The sequence below is a fragment of the Notechis scutatus genome, chromosome 7 (assembly GCF_049901735.1).
Source record: "Notechis scutatus isolate UNSWTSFEM ecotype Mainland chromosome 7, rNotScu1.2, whole genome shotgun sequence".
NCBI lineage: Eukaryota > Metazoa > Chordata > Lepidosauria > Squamata > Elapidae > Notechis > Notechis scutatus.
In genome coordinates, this window is record NC_142015.1 from 19,677,596 (window position 1) to 19,693,941 (window position 16,346).

A 16,346-nucleotide genomic window follows, 5' to 3' on the forward strand; every position below is an offset into this window, starting at 1 on the left:
CATATATTAAATGTTTTTAGATAGCTCATCTCAAACAAAAAAATTGCTTGCCATTCAGGATTAACATTTTTAGGCCAGCACAAATTCAACTCTTGAAAATCCTGTAAGTTTAAAAGCCGTATGTCACTGCTGCTGGGGAAGGGAAGAGATAAGATCAATACATGAAGATAATGATTACTTAAGCAGATTTATCTAGGTTCTGTGCTGATATGTTCCCTATAACAGGAGCCAATCTTCTTTGCTCCACCCTACAGAAAATACATGAGGCTAATCAACTGTTTCTATTTATTGAAGTTACTTAGAAAATGTTTTTGTAAGAAGTTTATCTCAAAGCTATGCAAACCAACTTACAGCAATTTCTGAATTTTAAAAGATTACTTCATTAATCCTGAGATCATCTCATTTTACTTCACCTACATCTGGAAACAGGCACTAAAAATATGTATTCTGCCTGCACTAGAATCTTAACAAATTCCAGCCCAAATTAACGGGATGGTAAGATAATTGTGAAGCTACTTACTGCTTCACATATTTGGATAACATTTTTTGTTCAGTTTGTTAGCTTATATTTGAGCCAATCTATTATTATCAATGCAAGAAATTAAAATTGAGAAACTATCGTTTGCCATTAAAAAAATAAACAGATTCTATACAGTAACTATCTCTTTAGCAGATCTATGACCATAATAAAAATTTGACTTCTCTGTCACCCCCTTCTTCCATTGTCCTCAATCTTTCATAGACTTTCTAGCCCTCAAAACGCCCATATCTTAACCCTAACCCATGTCTCCATTTTAGAAGTATTTGTGAACAGGTAAATTTCTGAATACTCTTTATGAGTCACTGGTATGAGGATAAAACAAACATAGCTACTTCATGTCAATTTTGCTAGGTATTGTTCATAATGGCCAGGATGCCTGAAAATCTGGTATTTTATAAAAAGCAGAAATTCTCTTAATTCCCTGTTGCTGTTTAATCAGATTTTTAAAAAAGCTAGTTACCTTTAAGTATGTGGCCTCTAGGAAGGGGAAGAAATTTAAACAAAAAGATACAAATGATAACCACCAGAAATTAAATTTTAAATGTGACATATTCAAGGTGTTTTAAAAGTTAATTGGGGTTAGTTTTACTTGAAGGTAACAATAGGTAATCTAAATAGAAACAATTGAAATTTACCATACAGTACCAAAAAAGTCTGCATATTTATATCAAGATTGGTAACAAACAATTTGCTCCAACTTCAGTACATTAAATAATTATAAATAAAAATGTTCAGGAAAAGTCGCGATATCTCACTTCGCCGCTGTGACAGTGCGAGTTTGACATCCCTGGTTTAGAAGATGGAATATGGTAGGCAGGTGAAACTGTAATTGACTTTCAAGTAGATTCAGAGTTTATATCCCCGCTTTCTTGTTCCTGCTCTATGGTTTTTAACTTTACTTTCGAGCTTGCAAAATTTACTCAGTGTTGTATTTGATAAAAGTAGTAACTGTCAAAATTGACAGTATTTGATTTAGTCTCTTGTCATTCTGTAGATTAGAATAATCCAATGAGTAAATATGGCATGAAATACTTTTGAAAGAATGGTTTTCTTTTTATAAGTGATTTAATTTATGTATGGTAATGCATCTTATGGCAAAAATATTTGAAAGAGTCTCAATTCATGTTTGGTTTACTCTGCAAGCTAAATACTTTTCTTCTTTACAAGAGAAGAACGTTACTCTTCTTCTAAGAAAGAAAAGAGATATATTTTGGGCCTCACCACCACTTTATAAAGTAGATTTGACTAAAATATAGTTACTACACAAAATTATGTCTAATAATCATAATTATTTTAAGGATTTCAATAGTGTCTGTCTTCAAGCCAAAATCCTACTGGTTTAAAATATGTTAAGTACACGGAAGAAGAATAAGCTAAGAAATAAATGTGCTGGACAGCATACTGGCTAAACAGAGAAAGCTATAAGCCAGGAAACCCTTACTCTAAATCTCACTTTTCCTATATTCTCCCTAGGTGGCCATTAGCAAGCCACACACTCAACCTCAAAATTCTTTCTGTAATAGAGGGACTATATTGACTACCTTTAGAGCAGCCTTAGCCTTAAAGGCCTGTTGTGAGGATCTGCCATTTCTGTGCATGACTTACCCCCACCCGAGACATTAAAATGCAGTTGTTAACAGGGCCTCCTTGAGGAGTGTGACCAGATTTTTTGGCAGCTGCTATGAATGTACTCTATGGCGGATCATAGAGTTCTTTGAGAATGGCTGCTAAAACAGAATGTACTGTTAGCCTATGTTGAGATGGATTTATCATGGAATCTTAAGGTTTGGAGCATCTTTTTAGCATCAACAGCAGTAAAGGGGTAAGAATAGACTGGGAACAAATTAAGCTTCTTTTTCTCCATTTACTTGCCTTCACACAAACACATATAATCCTTTACATGTGATTGTACAAACTTTATAGTGCATGTGGGCAACTCTAACACAGTTGTCCACATTAACTTCAAAAGATTGTTATAAGGGATACAATTAGATCATACACATGAAGTTGTTGAGCACTTGAATGCATAATACAGAAATATTATTTAAACCACTTATCATAGTACAAATGAAGTTTGAATAGCAGTTAAATAGTTGGGTTGTTCTGAGAGCTACCTTGTTCATAGTATATATTTAAAGTTATTCTACGTCCTTAGCAAGAATTCAAGAGATTAATTGCACTCTTTGTTCATGGTGATTTAATTAAATAGGTGGGTAGTTAGATCTGCATTTAGTACTTGATTTAATTGGTTTACTGCCTATTAACTAAAATCTGACTTCTAGTGAAAACCAGGGGTAGGTATTTAGTGCTCTAAAGTTTTGCATAGTGACAATAAAACTTTTAATTTTCAGAGAGAGAAAATAAATGACACAAGAACACATTTCTATCCATTTCAACAGAAAGGTTTTGTTCATATATGAACAGTGCAGAAGGTAGAAAGGCACTGAACTAAACTGAAATAAAGAATTACCTCTATCAGATAAGCTTCTTGCCTAGGCCAGTTAATTATGACAGCAAATAGTTATTTAATAGTGCAGCTACTGATCTCTGCTAGAAATAACGAACTTTTCCCCCCTTCACTAAACCAGGCATGGGCATGTCCAGTATGTGACACATATGGTGCATGGGCTGAGAGTTTGACACCCCTGTTCTAAACCATACAGTCCTTGGTCTTTCAGTTAGAAGTTAGAATCAATCACCCACTGAATTCTCAGCTAATTTTATGTGTCTTAAAATGTGTCTTTACTTACATAGGATTATACTTTTAAAGAGAAAACAATTTCCCTACCTTTTAGCCAAATAATGATACTCAGTTTGCTTTGTCTCCTGCTTAAAAAATGACATATTTTAGGCCATGTCTGATGCATCTTTGAAAAAAGACAAATAAACAGTTTTAATGTGGGTATTCCTTTTGACAGTATTGTTAGGCAACAAATGATCCAGGAGATCAATATGCTGTGATTAACAAATCCATGACTCTATCGGCATAAACAAGTTTTTTTAAAATCTTTTTTTCTGTGAATGTAGTAGCCATTATGAGTCCAACAAATTCAGCAGAATACACACATCTAATAAATAAGTCTCAGTCAACAATAATGTAAAAAACACTCTATATTTCCGGCTGTGAATACTGAACCAATGCCTACAAAACAAAACACTAATAGTACATTAAACAATTTTTTTCTTGTTTTGTTCAGCATGCAAGCAAATAAGTAAGTGTATACATTTATATCTTGTCCATTAGAACAGATCTATCGGACAAACCCTTTTGCTAAAATGAAGCGCACTATTAACCTGTTGCCTTTTCATAGGAAGAAATCATTATTCTGAGACCATAATAAATATTTGTAGTCAGATTTTAAGCAAAGAATGATATGCTCTGATGATGGGTATGAGCCTGATTTTTATGCAATAAGTTGTGACGTAGTTTGTTTGCTTTAGCTTAACTCATGGGGAAATATCTTTTTTTGGCTGATGGGTATATTCAGACTGTTGTGAGTGCCCTCACAAATTAACTTCCATACTAGAGTTAAAAGGACAGCCAAGCATGATTCTGCATGGATACGTCCAAGTAGTTTCCTTGGAAACGGTGAAGAAGTGGTTCTCTTCTTCAGCAATGTTTTCTCAACTTCCCAGTCCAGCTGAAAATGCTTGAACCTGAAAGTCTCTCACTGAAGGACTAATCAGGTCTGACTCTGCTTAGGTTTTCCACATGAGCCAAAGTGGGTTTCAAAGTGGGTACTCTTTTTCCACATGAGCCAAAGTATTGACAAAATGCCCGTCATGGTGATTTCTGGCCATGGTAAATTTCATCAAAACTGCTGCCTTTTGGTAGGGACAAGTAATTATTTTTGATTTTTTACTTGAACTGGTTAGTGCATCTTCAAACATAGCATGAGATCGTACCTACTGTTTTTTATTTTCCGATAACACAGAGACTATTCTGAACCACAAAGCATTCTTGGAAAGAGAAAGATGGCAGCTCTTAGTTTTGCTTTAAACTTCAAACATTCTAAGAACCCCATAAATTTAAGCAGGTTACAGATCCATCATCACTGAAAATGAACAAGACTTGCATTCTGGATCAACAAGTCAGCATAACAAAAATCAACCAAGGGGACCATAACAGCCTCACATACACAATGTGGCATCAAAGGAAACAGGGCTGGGACAGAAAACCAAGCAAATTAATGTACGTTCTTGACCAGTAAATAGATGGCCAAAAATAAAGGGCTGAGCAAGACACATTTCTGACTAAAACCACAGGTTGGGCTAAGGAAGAAATCCAATTAAAGCCAGAACATGTTAGGACAGGCTCTTTTTAATGGCACCAACTGCTTCTTCTACCTGTACAGACCATACTTTCCTTGCAAAAATGAATGATGGACCTGAAAAAAAGGGGACACAACTGAGAGAGACTCCCCAGGGCACGAAAACAATCCTGTTTATGACTTTGCTTTACAAATTCTGAGTGCCAAATCAATAAACATAAATTCAATAAAATCAATAAATAAAATCCTGCCGGGATATAACCCTAAAGGGGCAGCTTTTCTGACCTGGAATTAAGGACAGCATCCCTATCACGTACCCCTATCAATGTATCACGCCATACATTGGAAAGGCATCACTGGAAAGCCTCCCAGGCTGGGGAGACCTACTTTGGCAGCTTAATCTCCGTCTTGGGGGACCCACAGAGGCCATCCAGGCCTTTCTTTCCCAACATTGAAACTTCCTGCACATCCCCCCCTCTCGCTTTGGGGGGGGGGGCGTCCTATAGGACCCCCTCCCCCACTTAATGAAGCATTAATGGCAACAAGGTTGCAAAACCCGCACCTGAGCAAACCCAGGTCTCGGGTGGGTGGGTGTTAAGAGAAGACCCCCCGCCGTCCCCGTCGAGCCCTGGGAGGATCTCGAGCATCAGCGCGGACGGAGCGCCACGGGGGAGGCCGGGATGCTCCGGGAAGGGGCGGGGCCAAGGGGCGGGGCCTAGGATCCCCTCTCTTCCCTCCCTCCCTCCCTCCTTCCCCTCAGCCTCCATTACCTGCTCTTGGCGAGGCCCTCCTTTCCCCGCGTCCAGCGGGCCGAGAGCAGGAGAGGCGAGGGGTGGTAGGTCGGCCGGTCGGTCAACAAGCGCAAGGCCCAGCTTCTCCCTTTCCGGGGCCCCGTCCCGGTTTTTGAGCTCGGCCCCCGCAGGGCCGCGGCGGCGGCTTCTTCTGGCTGAGGGGAGGGGGCGAAGGTGAGGAAAGGAGGGGGGGCCCCCCCGCGAAGGAGGAGAACGAGTCCCGCGCGCCGCCACGCAGGCGCTCTCGCGGCCTGGGCGAAGGCAGAAAGGGGGGAGGGCGGGGAAAGGAGAAGGACGGTGGCGGCGCGGGGCCCGCTGGAGGGCTTCGCGCGCGGGGCCCAGGCGTTCGGGCTCTCCCTCCTCCTCCTCCTCCCCCCGCCCTCGCCTTTTCACGCGGAGCCGACGAGCCGAGCACTTTGTTTGTGTCCCATAATGCAACGCGGGCGGCGGCGGCGGCCTGAACAGAAAAAGGGAGGGAATCGTCGCGCGAGGGGAAAAAAAAAAAAGGAAGGGGGGGGGGGAAAGAGGAGAGGCCGTCAACGTTCGCCCGAGTGGGGGCGGAGCTTGTGCCCCGAGGAGCGGCGCGCGCTCTCGGCTGCCCCGTGGAAACGGGGGCGCGCCTCAGGGGCGGCGGGGGTGGGGCTTGTTTTCGTCCCTTGAGGAGTTTTAAATCCCTGAAATGAAGCAGGTGATGAAGAGAGAGAGAAAGAGAAAATAAATAAATAAACGAGTTTTTCCTTCCCTTTAAGCGTGTATTTTAATACATTAGGTATAGGGCAGAACGCGGACTGCACATTTATGTATTTATTTCCTCAAATTTGCCAGGACTGCCCTCGCCACAGACTTTGGGGTGGCTGTTAAAACCCAAAATATGGTTAAAAACAAAAACACAAATAGAACGGGATAACACACACACACACACAAAATTCCCCAATACATTAATTTAGGCCTGGGACAGAGGCCAGGAAGTGCTTCACACAAACACCCACCCACATAATTTTCTAGTTCGGTTTGGTGCCCAGAGTCTTTGGCTAAGATAATAAATTCAAATATGTAAATACATAATACATACATAAATTTGCACGTGTATATTCCATATACATATTTTAGGGAACCCCAGGAAGGTTTTCCCATGCATGCATATGTGTGTGTGTGTATTCATGCATAGGAAAACCTTCCTGGGGTTCCCTAAAATATGTATATGAAACATCTATTTACACCCAGAGATATACATGTGTGTATGCATACACATATACCTGTGTGTGTAAGTAGATACACACATACCTACATATTAATAAAAGTCTGTACAGGTAAATGTGACCACAAAGATGCTGCAAAGATTGTAAATGTGAAAAATTACATTTTTATGTAATTTTTACAATAATACATACAATAATTACATTTTTTCCCAGCAGAAAAATATGAAGATATTTGAAAATTGTACAATAGCCACAGTTGAAAGATAATCAGTATATGACTTACCAAAATTTTGGTTTGAGAGTTTTTCCCCCCTTGTGATTCAAGGTAGTTCCTGGTCTTTTACTGCTATGTTTTCTCTCTATAATTGCTAATTCCATACAAAATTATTTGGCTAGAGTTTGTATCATACTAAGACATTCAGAAGAGACAGCTATGTTTTCAGTTATTGCCTTTTAACTCTTCCCAACTGTCCTTCTGTAGTTAAATTCCTTCAGAATGCGGCTGTATTATGACAGTAGTCTCAGAATTATTGTACCCCTTCATTCTATACTTAAAAGTAAAGTCTTCTTTAATTAGAATTCATGTGTTGATATCCATGATGTTCTTTTCTCAGCAATGTTGTTAAGCTTCTTTTTACTATTTTAGGATTTTTGTTTTTTAAAATCAGTCACAATTGCCTTTTCCAGTATAACTGCCTGAAAAAAATTTAGAATGATTATTTTAATTATTTGTCCTAAGCAGTCTTTTCTCCCATCATCAGAACATGCAAATCTAAAATTAGGTTCTATGATCATTGCAGTCCCTAATATACTGACTGATACATCAATTTTGTCTTCTGTCCCAGATGTATTTATTCCAAATATAGCTGCTCTTTGATGGGAGATGGAGGCTGTCATACAAAGAAAAGCTTGAACAAAATAACTGGAACTTCACAGCAAATATAAATAGTGTATGTTCTTTTGTATACAAAGAAAAAGAAAGAAATTTTGCTTATATTGTATATTGCTTTTTAACTGTTCTTTCATTAAGATGGAGAGCAGATGATTAAAGAGCTAACTCTTCAAAATGTCAGCTCCAAAACTATCTCAGTCAAGTGGAGTAAAAGCAATTTATCAGTAACAGTGCAGAGTGTTCAAATGCAGTTCTAATGATACTTAAGGAAAAATAAGTGATATTCAACTGAGTAGAAATGTGTTTAATACATGTGCATCTCTCCATTTGGTCATGGATAAGATTGTGGAATACATCTTTAGATTACAAGTGAAATAATCAGAAGGTAAGTTAGCAATTGATAAGAGTAGCACTGATGTTACCTAGTTTGGGTAATTAAAAAACAAACAAGCTCAGATAGCACCAAGGACCCCTCAAGATAGCAATCCCAAAATCTGTAAAACTTTCCCGTAGCTACTATGCCCTGCACTTGTTTTCTGGGTAAGAAAGATGTGTATTTGTCAACTTTCTGCTTAATGCTATTTTAGAGTGAGAACAGGGAATATTTTGCTTTCTAGATGTTGATCTATATTTCAAAGCATTCTTCATGATTTGCAAGGCTACCTGAAGTTACTGACTTCCTTCAGAAATATCCAACTGTGCTAATAAAGTAGAATATTTGTAGCTCAGGGTTGACATGAGGGGCCCTTGGTGCTCTCTGAGCTTGCAGATGTTTCTTGCAGATGTTTCATTACCCAACTAGATAACATCAGTGACAGTAACTAATCATGTTACCTATTTGGGTAATGAAATGACTGCAAGAAAACAAGCAAGCTCAGAGAATGCCAAGGACCCCTCATATCTAAGGGTGGTTAATTTGCTCATCTCTGTTCTGTTATCTTGGAGCTGCAGCAGTAATGGCTCTGTTTTTTGCTGCAATTATTCTAGCTTCCTTTATCCCCATCCCAAAAATTCAAACAGGACAGCAGAACTGCAAGGTGAAGTCTAAATTATGCAACTTTCACATCTCAAAAGCCTGGATTTTATGTCAATCTAGCATTTTCTCATTTGAAACCATTTTGCAGATGGATGCATTAACGTCAAAGAAGTTTCAAACACTCCACTAAAAATATTAACAAGCTGGTTCTGTTTGCATATGGACGTGTATTAGGCTTGCAGCTGGATTAACTCAGCCCACTGTGACAGCTTGAATGCTTCCAAGTCAGTTTCATTGGCTCATTGAGTTGAGAAGGATCAGCCAGTTCTGTGAACTACCCCACTCATCTCTGCTACGTTTCTGGACTTGAATTCCTAGTTCTGTATTCTCATCCAGTACAATTTCATTTGCTCAGAGTTTGGCAGTTGCTTAAGGGTGAAGTCAATAAATGAGTATGTGTGGATTCCATTTTATATAGATCTAGGAAAAAGATACAGTTGTAGCTGCAATGAATGTTCTATGTAATTATTTACATGCCCCATTTCCTCTTAGACAGATGACTGAATGATCTTTTAGTGGGAGCCAATTTAAAAGAATGGTTGTCTGAGAACATGTTGCAAGTCAAAATTTGAGGAAGTTTACTGCTTTGTTGTGAAATAATTCTTGGGTACAGTGAAAAAAAAAGGTAGACTTTACAACTACCACTATAACTATAATCTAATGTATCCTTTCTTACAGTGGCTGACTTTATACAGCCATATACTGGGTTTTTCCTGCATGTATCCCTTATAAGGAATGTGCATCCAATCTTATAGTTTCTTTCTCTCTGAGTATTTTGTCAGCTAAACCCAAAATTATTGCTGTCCACTAAGTCTAATAACATCTTGATCTAATTCTAATAGCTTACTCTGCAGACTTAGTTCTTGTCTTCTTTCTAGTTGTTGGTTATCTGTATTGGTTCTCCATATTGTTTATTTTTTACCATATACCTGCAGCATTGGAGCCATTTGGGTTGATTGACAGTTCTTGTATCTTTGCTATCTCGAACAGAGCTTGTCACTAACCAAAGCCTGCTAGTTTTATCTCTGGACTGGTTCATTTTCTCCATTTCCTTATTTATCAAACAAGCAACTTTTTGAAGAGCAGAATAAATACGTTTATTCATCCTTATGCCCATTTTGAATTTTAATTTAACCTATCTCTCCGTAGTCATAAACATATAAAATAATACTTAGTGAAACTGTAATCACCTATCAATCTTTTGTGTATGTTATCCCAGCATTTGCATTGCCTCCCTGTCCCTTCCCCACAGTAGATGCTTAAAGAGCCACATTTCCTGTGCCACTCCTTTCTCAGAGAGTTATATATCACCCTATAGTTGCTGAAACTAATAGTTGTGCAACCCTTGCCTATTCATTGCAAGTAAACACTGCAGCTGTGTTACATATGTGTTAGCTAAGCTTGTCATCTTTGCCCCCAAGATCTTTTAATTATGAAAGCCTCTCAATGGAAGCCTTAGCTTATTTGCTGTTATAAAATAACAGCATAGTCTTTTCCCCCCACAGCAGCAGAAGGTGGCATTTCGAATTAACATTGCTTGAACTCTTCAAATGAAGATTTCCTAGCAGCTGGCCTAATCAGATACAACCATGGATAGCACTAGAGCTCTGGCTCTATCTGTGCCAGCTGGGTTTTTGATTCCTTGCTTCTTTAGATATAGTGCCATCTTTTTTATCATTTCATCAAAGACCCATTTTATTAACTGTGGTTACTATGCAGCAGTGAAAGAGGATTCTTGAACATTGTGCAGAATTACAAAAAAAATATTTTTTAATTATTTTTTTATATAAAGGACTAGCTGGATACCTGTGCTTCACTACGAAACTATGTGATTGGGCTTAGTTTTGGGGGAGGAAAATAAGGGAAAAAAATTCGGCCTACCAGCATCTATCCGTATTCATCTGGCTAGCATCCTGTCAGTGTGTGAGAAAATTGAGGGCTGTTTGAAAATTGAAACAGTATTTATTGTGTGAGCAAGAAGGAGACAGCAAGGAGCGGCTTAGCTATACTGTTCTGTACTAAAGTTGCTTGCTGCTGTGAAACTAAAACGGAAAGTCCTCTGCTTGTGTTTTGCATTTGGAACAGATTTCTTTTCAGGTGGGGAGGGGGAGTAGAACTCCTTAGCATCAGAGCATGTTAATAATAATAATATACAAAATACTAATGCTCTGATGGTCATTTTGAGAAATCCTTTCTTAGTGAGCACCTAGAAGCCAAGAGGAACATAGGTGCCAAATTTCAAGTTTGTAGGCTTTACGGTTCTGGAGATTTTGTGATGATGCATGAATGGTATTTCATTTATATAGATAGATAGAAGATAAAAGGTTAGTTATTGCAAGGATTTGTCAAGGTATATTTATAAGTATATTTATACCTGAGGGTATAAACCTTGTTGCTCTCTGAGATTGCTTGTTTTCTTGCAAGCTCAGAGAGCACCAAGGACCCCTCATGTCAACCCTGAGCTACAAATATTCTCCTTTATTGATATTTATACCTGTTGTGAAGGTGGGCAAGACCTAGGTTCAATTGTTTTCTGTTTTACAATTCCAAAACTGAGGACCTCAGGGGGTCTTTTCTTGAATTAAACCTTACTTCCGTACCAGCAATGGGACAATGATCTTCAGCACTCCCGAAGGGAATAGATTAATTTTCAGGTGATACAATGCAGGCCAAGTTCCATAAAGTTCTGTTCTCCCATCCCTTGGTATTCCTTGCTTAAGGTTCTCCTTGGTGCCTTCCTGCTGCCTCTCAAATGCTAAGGCAGGGACCAGTTGTTGAATAATCAGCAACATATTCAGTGGCCTGTTGAGTGTGGGTCAGCACCTATTGTTGCTTTGTGTGTGTGTTCTTTCAGACTTGGTGTTTCTGAAATACTTGAGGAAGGACATTGGGAAAGACAAGGAGGCATCTGAGATTGCTTCAAGTCATCCTTGGTGAAGGTAGCTGAGGGAACTACAACCTCTTTCCCCAGCAGATACAGCCTTAGTCAAATGCCTCTGTCTATATAATGCTGAACTGCTCTTGGCCATAGTGAATGCTCATATATGCAGATGTTTGTGGCATCATTATATATTAATTCAATGTGAAGAGCTATATCAGTGTTGCCTTCGGCCATGTGACTGCATCAGACAGTTATCAGCTTTGTACTTCACTTGATTTAATGAGAATCTGTGCCGATGGTTTCTTCTCTCTCTCTTTCTCTTTCTCTGGCCTTTATCAGAAGTTGTTGCTCTCAAAGGGATTGCAAGAACATTTGTTGGCAACCACTTCGCAACCACTGCCTGGAGGCCACCGTGGCTTATCAGAATGTTTTTATATCACTTTTCACAGCTTGTAGCACTTCACAATGGCTTCCTGAAAGCACTCCGGGCTTCAGTTTTCAAAAGAAAAAATTTGTAGCACATCTCCCAGAAATATCCTCTTGAATTTTTTTAAAGAAAGTGTTGGGAGAGAGTATTCGGCCAACAATTCCTGTCCAAGTAACTCACCCACCCCAGCCTGAGGAATTCTTAGCTGCCAAATCTCACACTTCCTGTCTATGCATGGTGGGCGCCCATTTCTATCTCTTGGCTCCACAGTAACTGTCATGATGAGTCTGCCTTTTGATATCGTAGTCTGAAAGAGATGACTAATTTTTTCACAATGAAGTTACATCAGTGATGGATGGGTCTGTGCATCCTCCTCACTGTCTACCCCACCCACATGGTTTCCGTTCATGGCATGTTTTGCCCTTCCTGATATCAAGGTTTCTAAGCCTGGGATGTATTTTTGATTTTGGGCGTGTGGAGCTTTCATTTCTTCAAAGCAGGTTTCCGGAGGACAATAGCAGGAATCATCCCTTTTGTCTAAAAGTATTTTTTTCCCCTCTCTCCCTGTTTACTTTTTGCTGGCCCTCCCAATCTTCCAAACCATAGAGTCTCTTTTTTCCCTTAAAAGTCCAGCTTAAAACAACTCTTTCCACATCAGCATGTCTGCCCAGAGGATCCTTCAGGTCACATATCAAATTATTGTTTCAAAAGTTTCTTAAAAATGCCTTAGTTTAGTTTAGTTCATTGTCATTGTACCTCGTACAACAAAATTAAATACCATTAAGGAAGCACCTTCTGATTGCACATTTGTCTGTTCTTGTATTTGTTCTCTCTCTCTCTCTCTCTCTCACACACACACACACACTGCAGGCTATCCAGTTAAGGATAATACCAGCAACAGAAGCATTCATGGGATTAAAGAAAGAATGAATATAGACAACTTGTGTGAATATCTGCAAAAGGATGAAACAGAAGAATTTGAGGTGGTGCGGACTATGCCACTTCATGTTATGAATATATATATCACTTTTGATCCTTCTCTACTGAACACCTTTACCTAGACAACTTAGGTGACATCTCTCCATGAATATTTCAGAAAGAAAATGCATATACCATCAAACCTTTTGCCAGTTCTCATTTTGTAAGAGGCTCTTAAATAGAGGAGGCATGAAAAGTTGTGAATCTCCAGTTAGAGTTTGAAACAGCTGGACTTATTTTCCCTACTGTTCTTAACATCTTTATTTGGTGTACTTGTAGACATGGCCTGTGGTAGAAGTTGTGAAGTGCTTTGAGTACTCTAGACCAAAAATCCCTAGAATGCCACAGTTTCCCTGGAACAGAGAAGTTAATATTATGGCATCTATTCTGTTTTCTCCAACTTCCCCATTCCGTTGTGCATGGTTAATATAAATGCCAACTCTTTGGGAAGGGACAAAATCACCTCTACATTTTTATGTATTTAGGCATTTTTTTTTCATTTATACGGTCTCTTTTATTTTAAAGTTGTTGTGATGACCCAGGGTGGGATACAAAAGCAACAAAGTCACAAAAACAGGTGAAGTCCCTTTAATTCCTTCAATTTGGCTTCAAAGGTCCAATTAACATTGACTGGAGAAAAAACTTCCCCGCAAACAGTTGCAAAAAAGTAGAACTTTCATTCAAACTCAAAATACATATAAATTATAAATAGAAAAAAAACAACACAAACCACACTTAAGCAATTAATGAGACAAGGCAAGATAAGGGCTTGAAGACATCCACAGATATCGAAATACACACACTGGGAAGGATGCCAAAACTCAGATAAGAACTGACAAACTAGAAATATTTTCATGCTTTGCTTCCAGCACTGGCCCATGCACAGTTTGTCCTTTTAAACAGTCCTCACAGCTGCAGCCCATGAAGGGGATCAAGGCCCTTTCCTCACCATAGACCATGCCATTCACGTTGCTCCCTTATCTGCTCCTCCGTGCATGCCCTAGGATGGAGAGGGGATGGGCCTGGGTCTTCCTCTGAATGCCCAGCCAGCCTGTGCCCTTCCCCAGTTTCCTGCCCAACCTCCGGAGCCACACTCCCATTCCCCGTTCCTCCTCTCCCTCGGAGTCAGATTCTAACAGGGGCATGACAGTTGTGCTTTTATTTTAAAGTTGTACTTTATATGTTTCTTGGGACTCAGATCTTCTTCCCTAATTTTCCTCTGCATGCACAATGAAGATGTGTTCAACAAGTGAAGAAAATTATGATTTGCTTATTTTACATGACATCTAATAAAACGATTGCACCGTGGAGTAGCTCAAAAACATCAATATAAATGTCTTTGATCTTTTATATAACAAAAGCCATACACAGGATCCTTGTTCCTCTGCAAGATAGTTTCACAGATGACTTTTGGAAAATGTTTCCACATGTATCTTCATGGCTGGGAAAGCGATATGCTGGCTGCTTTCCCTACTGTGAGCCTGGAATTCATAGCTTCTTTCTGGCACAATTGCTAATGTTGTCATATCAGAATGCACCGCCCCTGCTCTGATAATGCTTCTTAATTATCTTTCAAACTTTGGCATTCATTCTGCAATCCAACAGTCTTAAAAAATCTGTTCATGTGAGTGATGAAACCCTAGTCCTAGGTTGGAGCTTCGGCATCTTGTTCAACTGCGAATCATCCTTGGCCAAGAAAATAATTACTACATGTGTGGATTCAGCTTCTTCTAATGCCCTCTCTACTATAATGAACAACCTGCCTTTAACAGGACTACTATGCAAAGACCGAATCTTTTTATGATCTCTACTGAAATATACCTCTTAATTATTCTGTAATTTAAGCTTAAGAGACTCTGTCATCATTCTTCAGAGGATTCATCTTGGACCAGAATTTTGTGCCTGCTTGATTTATGTATTTCTACTGTGGTGAATACAGAAATGAATTGTTCATTTCTCATAGGCGATATGCCATTATAGATCAATGTTCTGTCACATTGTAATGTTGCAGGTGCCAGGGTTCCGATGGATGCCCTATTTAATTCAGGAGCCTTGAGCCAAGTTCCTGGCTTGCTCTTGAGTTGCCAGCAGGGTTATTTTGAAGATGTGAGTAAATCCCTTGTAGATGTGAGGGGAAAAGAAACTTGCAGCATATAGAGATTCTAGCCATTTGCAGTGTTTTTAATGGAATATGTGTGCATAAATTGTGCTATGGGTTTTTTAATAATTATTTTACATGTGACAGTGATACCTCAGGAAGGGGTTCTAGGAAGAGGACCTACTTTTCACCATGCTACTTTTATTGTTACCCTCAGACCAATAGAGTGAGACAGGTTAAACTGAGCAACTACTCCAGTTGCTTTGTAGCTCTATGGAAAAAGGAACTAGACTTTGCAATCAACCACTTCATTATTAGCAGAAACGATTAATCTGATGTCCTTTTTTATTTTAGGTTGTGCATCCCAAATCCTTTGTTAGAATACTCAGCTGAGGATGATGGAAGATAAAGTCCAAAACGTATGAGCAAGCATAGAATCAAAATCAGGTGAAGTATTAGTACCGCCTTATAAAGTCTTAGTAAGACCACACTTGGAGTACTGCATTCAGTTTTGCTCACCACATTACAAAAAAGCACGTTGAGACTTTGGGAAAAAGTGCAAAGAAGAGCAACTAAGATGATTAAAGAGCTGGAGACTAAAACATTTGGAAGAACAGTTGCAGGATTTGGGTTTGGCTAGTCTAGAGAAAAGAAGGACTAGGAAGGTCATGATAGCAGTATTCCAGTATTTGAGGGGCTACCACAAAGAAGAAGGAATCAATTTATTTTTCAAAGTACCAGAAGGCAAGACAAGAAACAACGGATGGAAACTAATCAAGGAGAGAGGCAACCTGGAATTAAGGAGAAAGTTCCTAACCATGAGGACAATTAACCAGTGGAACAGTTTGCCTTCAGAAGTTGTGGGTTCTCCATCACTGGAGCTTTTAAAGAAGAGATTGGGCAGTCACTTGTTCGAAATGATATAAGGTCTCCTGCTTGAACAGGGGGCTGGACTAGAAGACCTCCAAAGTTCCTTCCAGCCCTATTCTTTTTTTTTTTTTTGAAAATTTTATTTGGGTTTTCACAAAAACAAAATACAAATAAAACATCTTTTTTTGAAAATAGCATGGTCCCAGGTTATCACTTCTTCATACAGACACAAAACTCAATTTCATGCTCATTTTTATATTCTATTCCATATCTTTTTACCATTTTATATTTTCTACATAGTTTTTCCCCTCTTTTAATTTTCTCAACTTTGTTTTAATTATCTCAATTCAAATCATTATATT

At 39.0% G+C, this 16,346-nt stretch overlaps 1 protein-coding gene and 1 long non-coding RNA gene across 3 annotated transcripts in view; one reads left to right on the forward strand and one right to left on the reverse strand.

Moving 5' to 3' along the window:
* The window catches only part of ZBTB44 (zinc finger and BTB domain containing 44), a 25,564-nt gene extending 19,528 nt beyond the window's left edge, over nt 1-6,036 (reverse strand). For both annotated transcript variants that reach the window (XR_015750370.1, XM_026678604.2), the window contains exon 1: nt 5,583-6,036. The gene's annotated coding sequence lies outside the window, so the exon portion shown is untranslated. The remainder of the gene's footprint in view (nt 1-5,582) is intronic.
* On the forward strand, nt 5,641-16,243 carry LOC148130050 (uncharacterized). Its single transcript, XR_015750371.1, has 3 exons — nt 5,641-5,777; nt 7,648-7,752; nt 15,469-16,243. It is a non-coding gene; the product is annotated as an uncharacterized LOC148130050 (long non-coding RNA).
* Nucleotides 16,244-16,346: the final 103 nt, after the last annotated feature.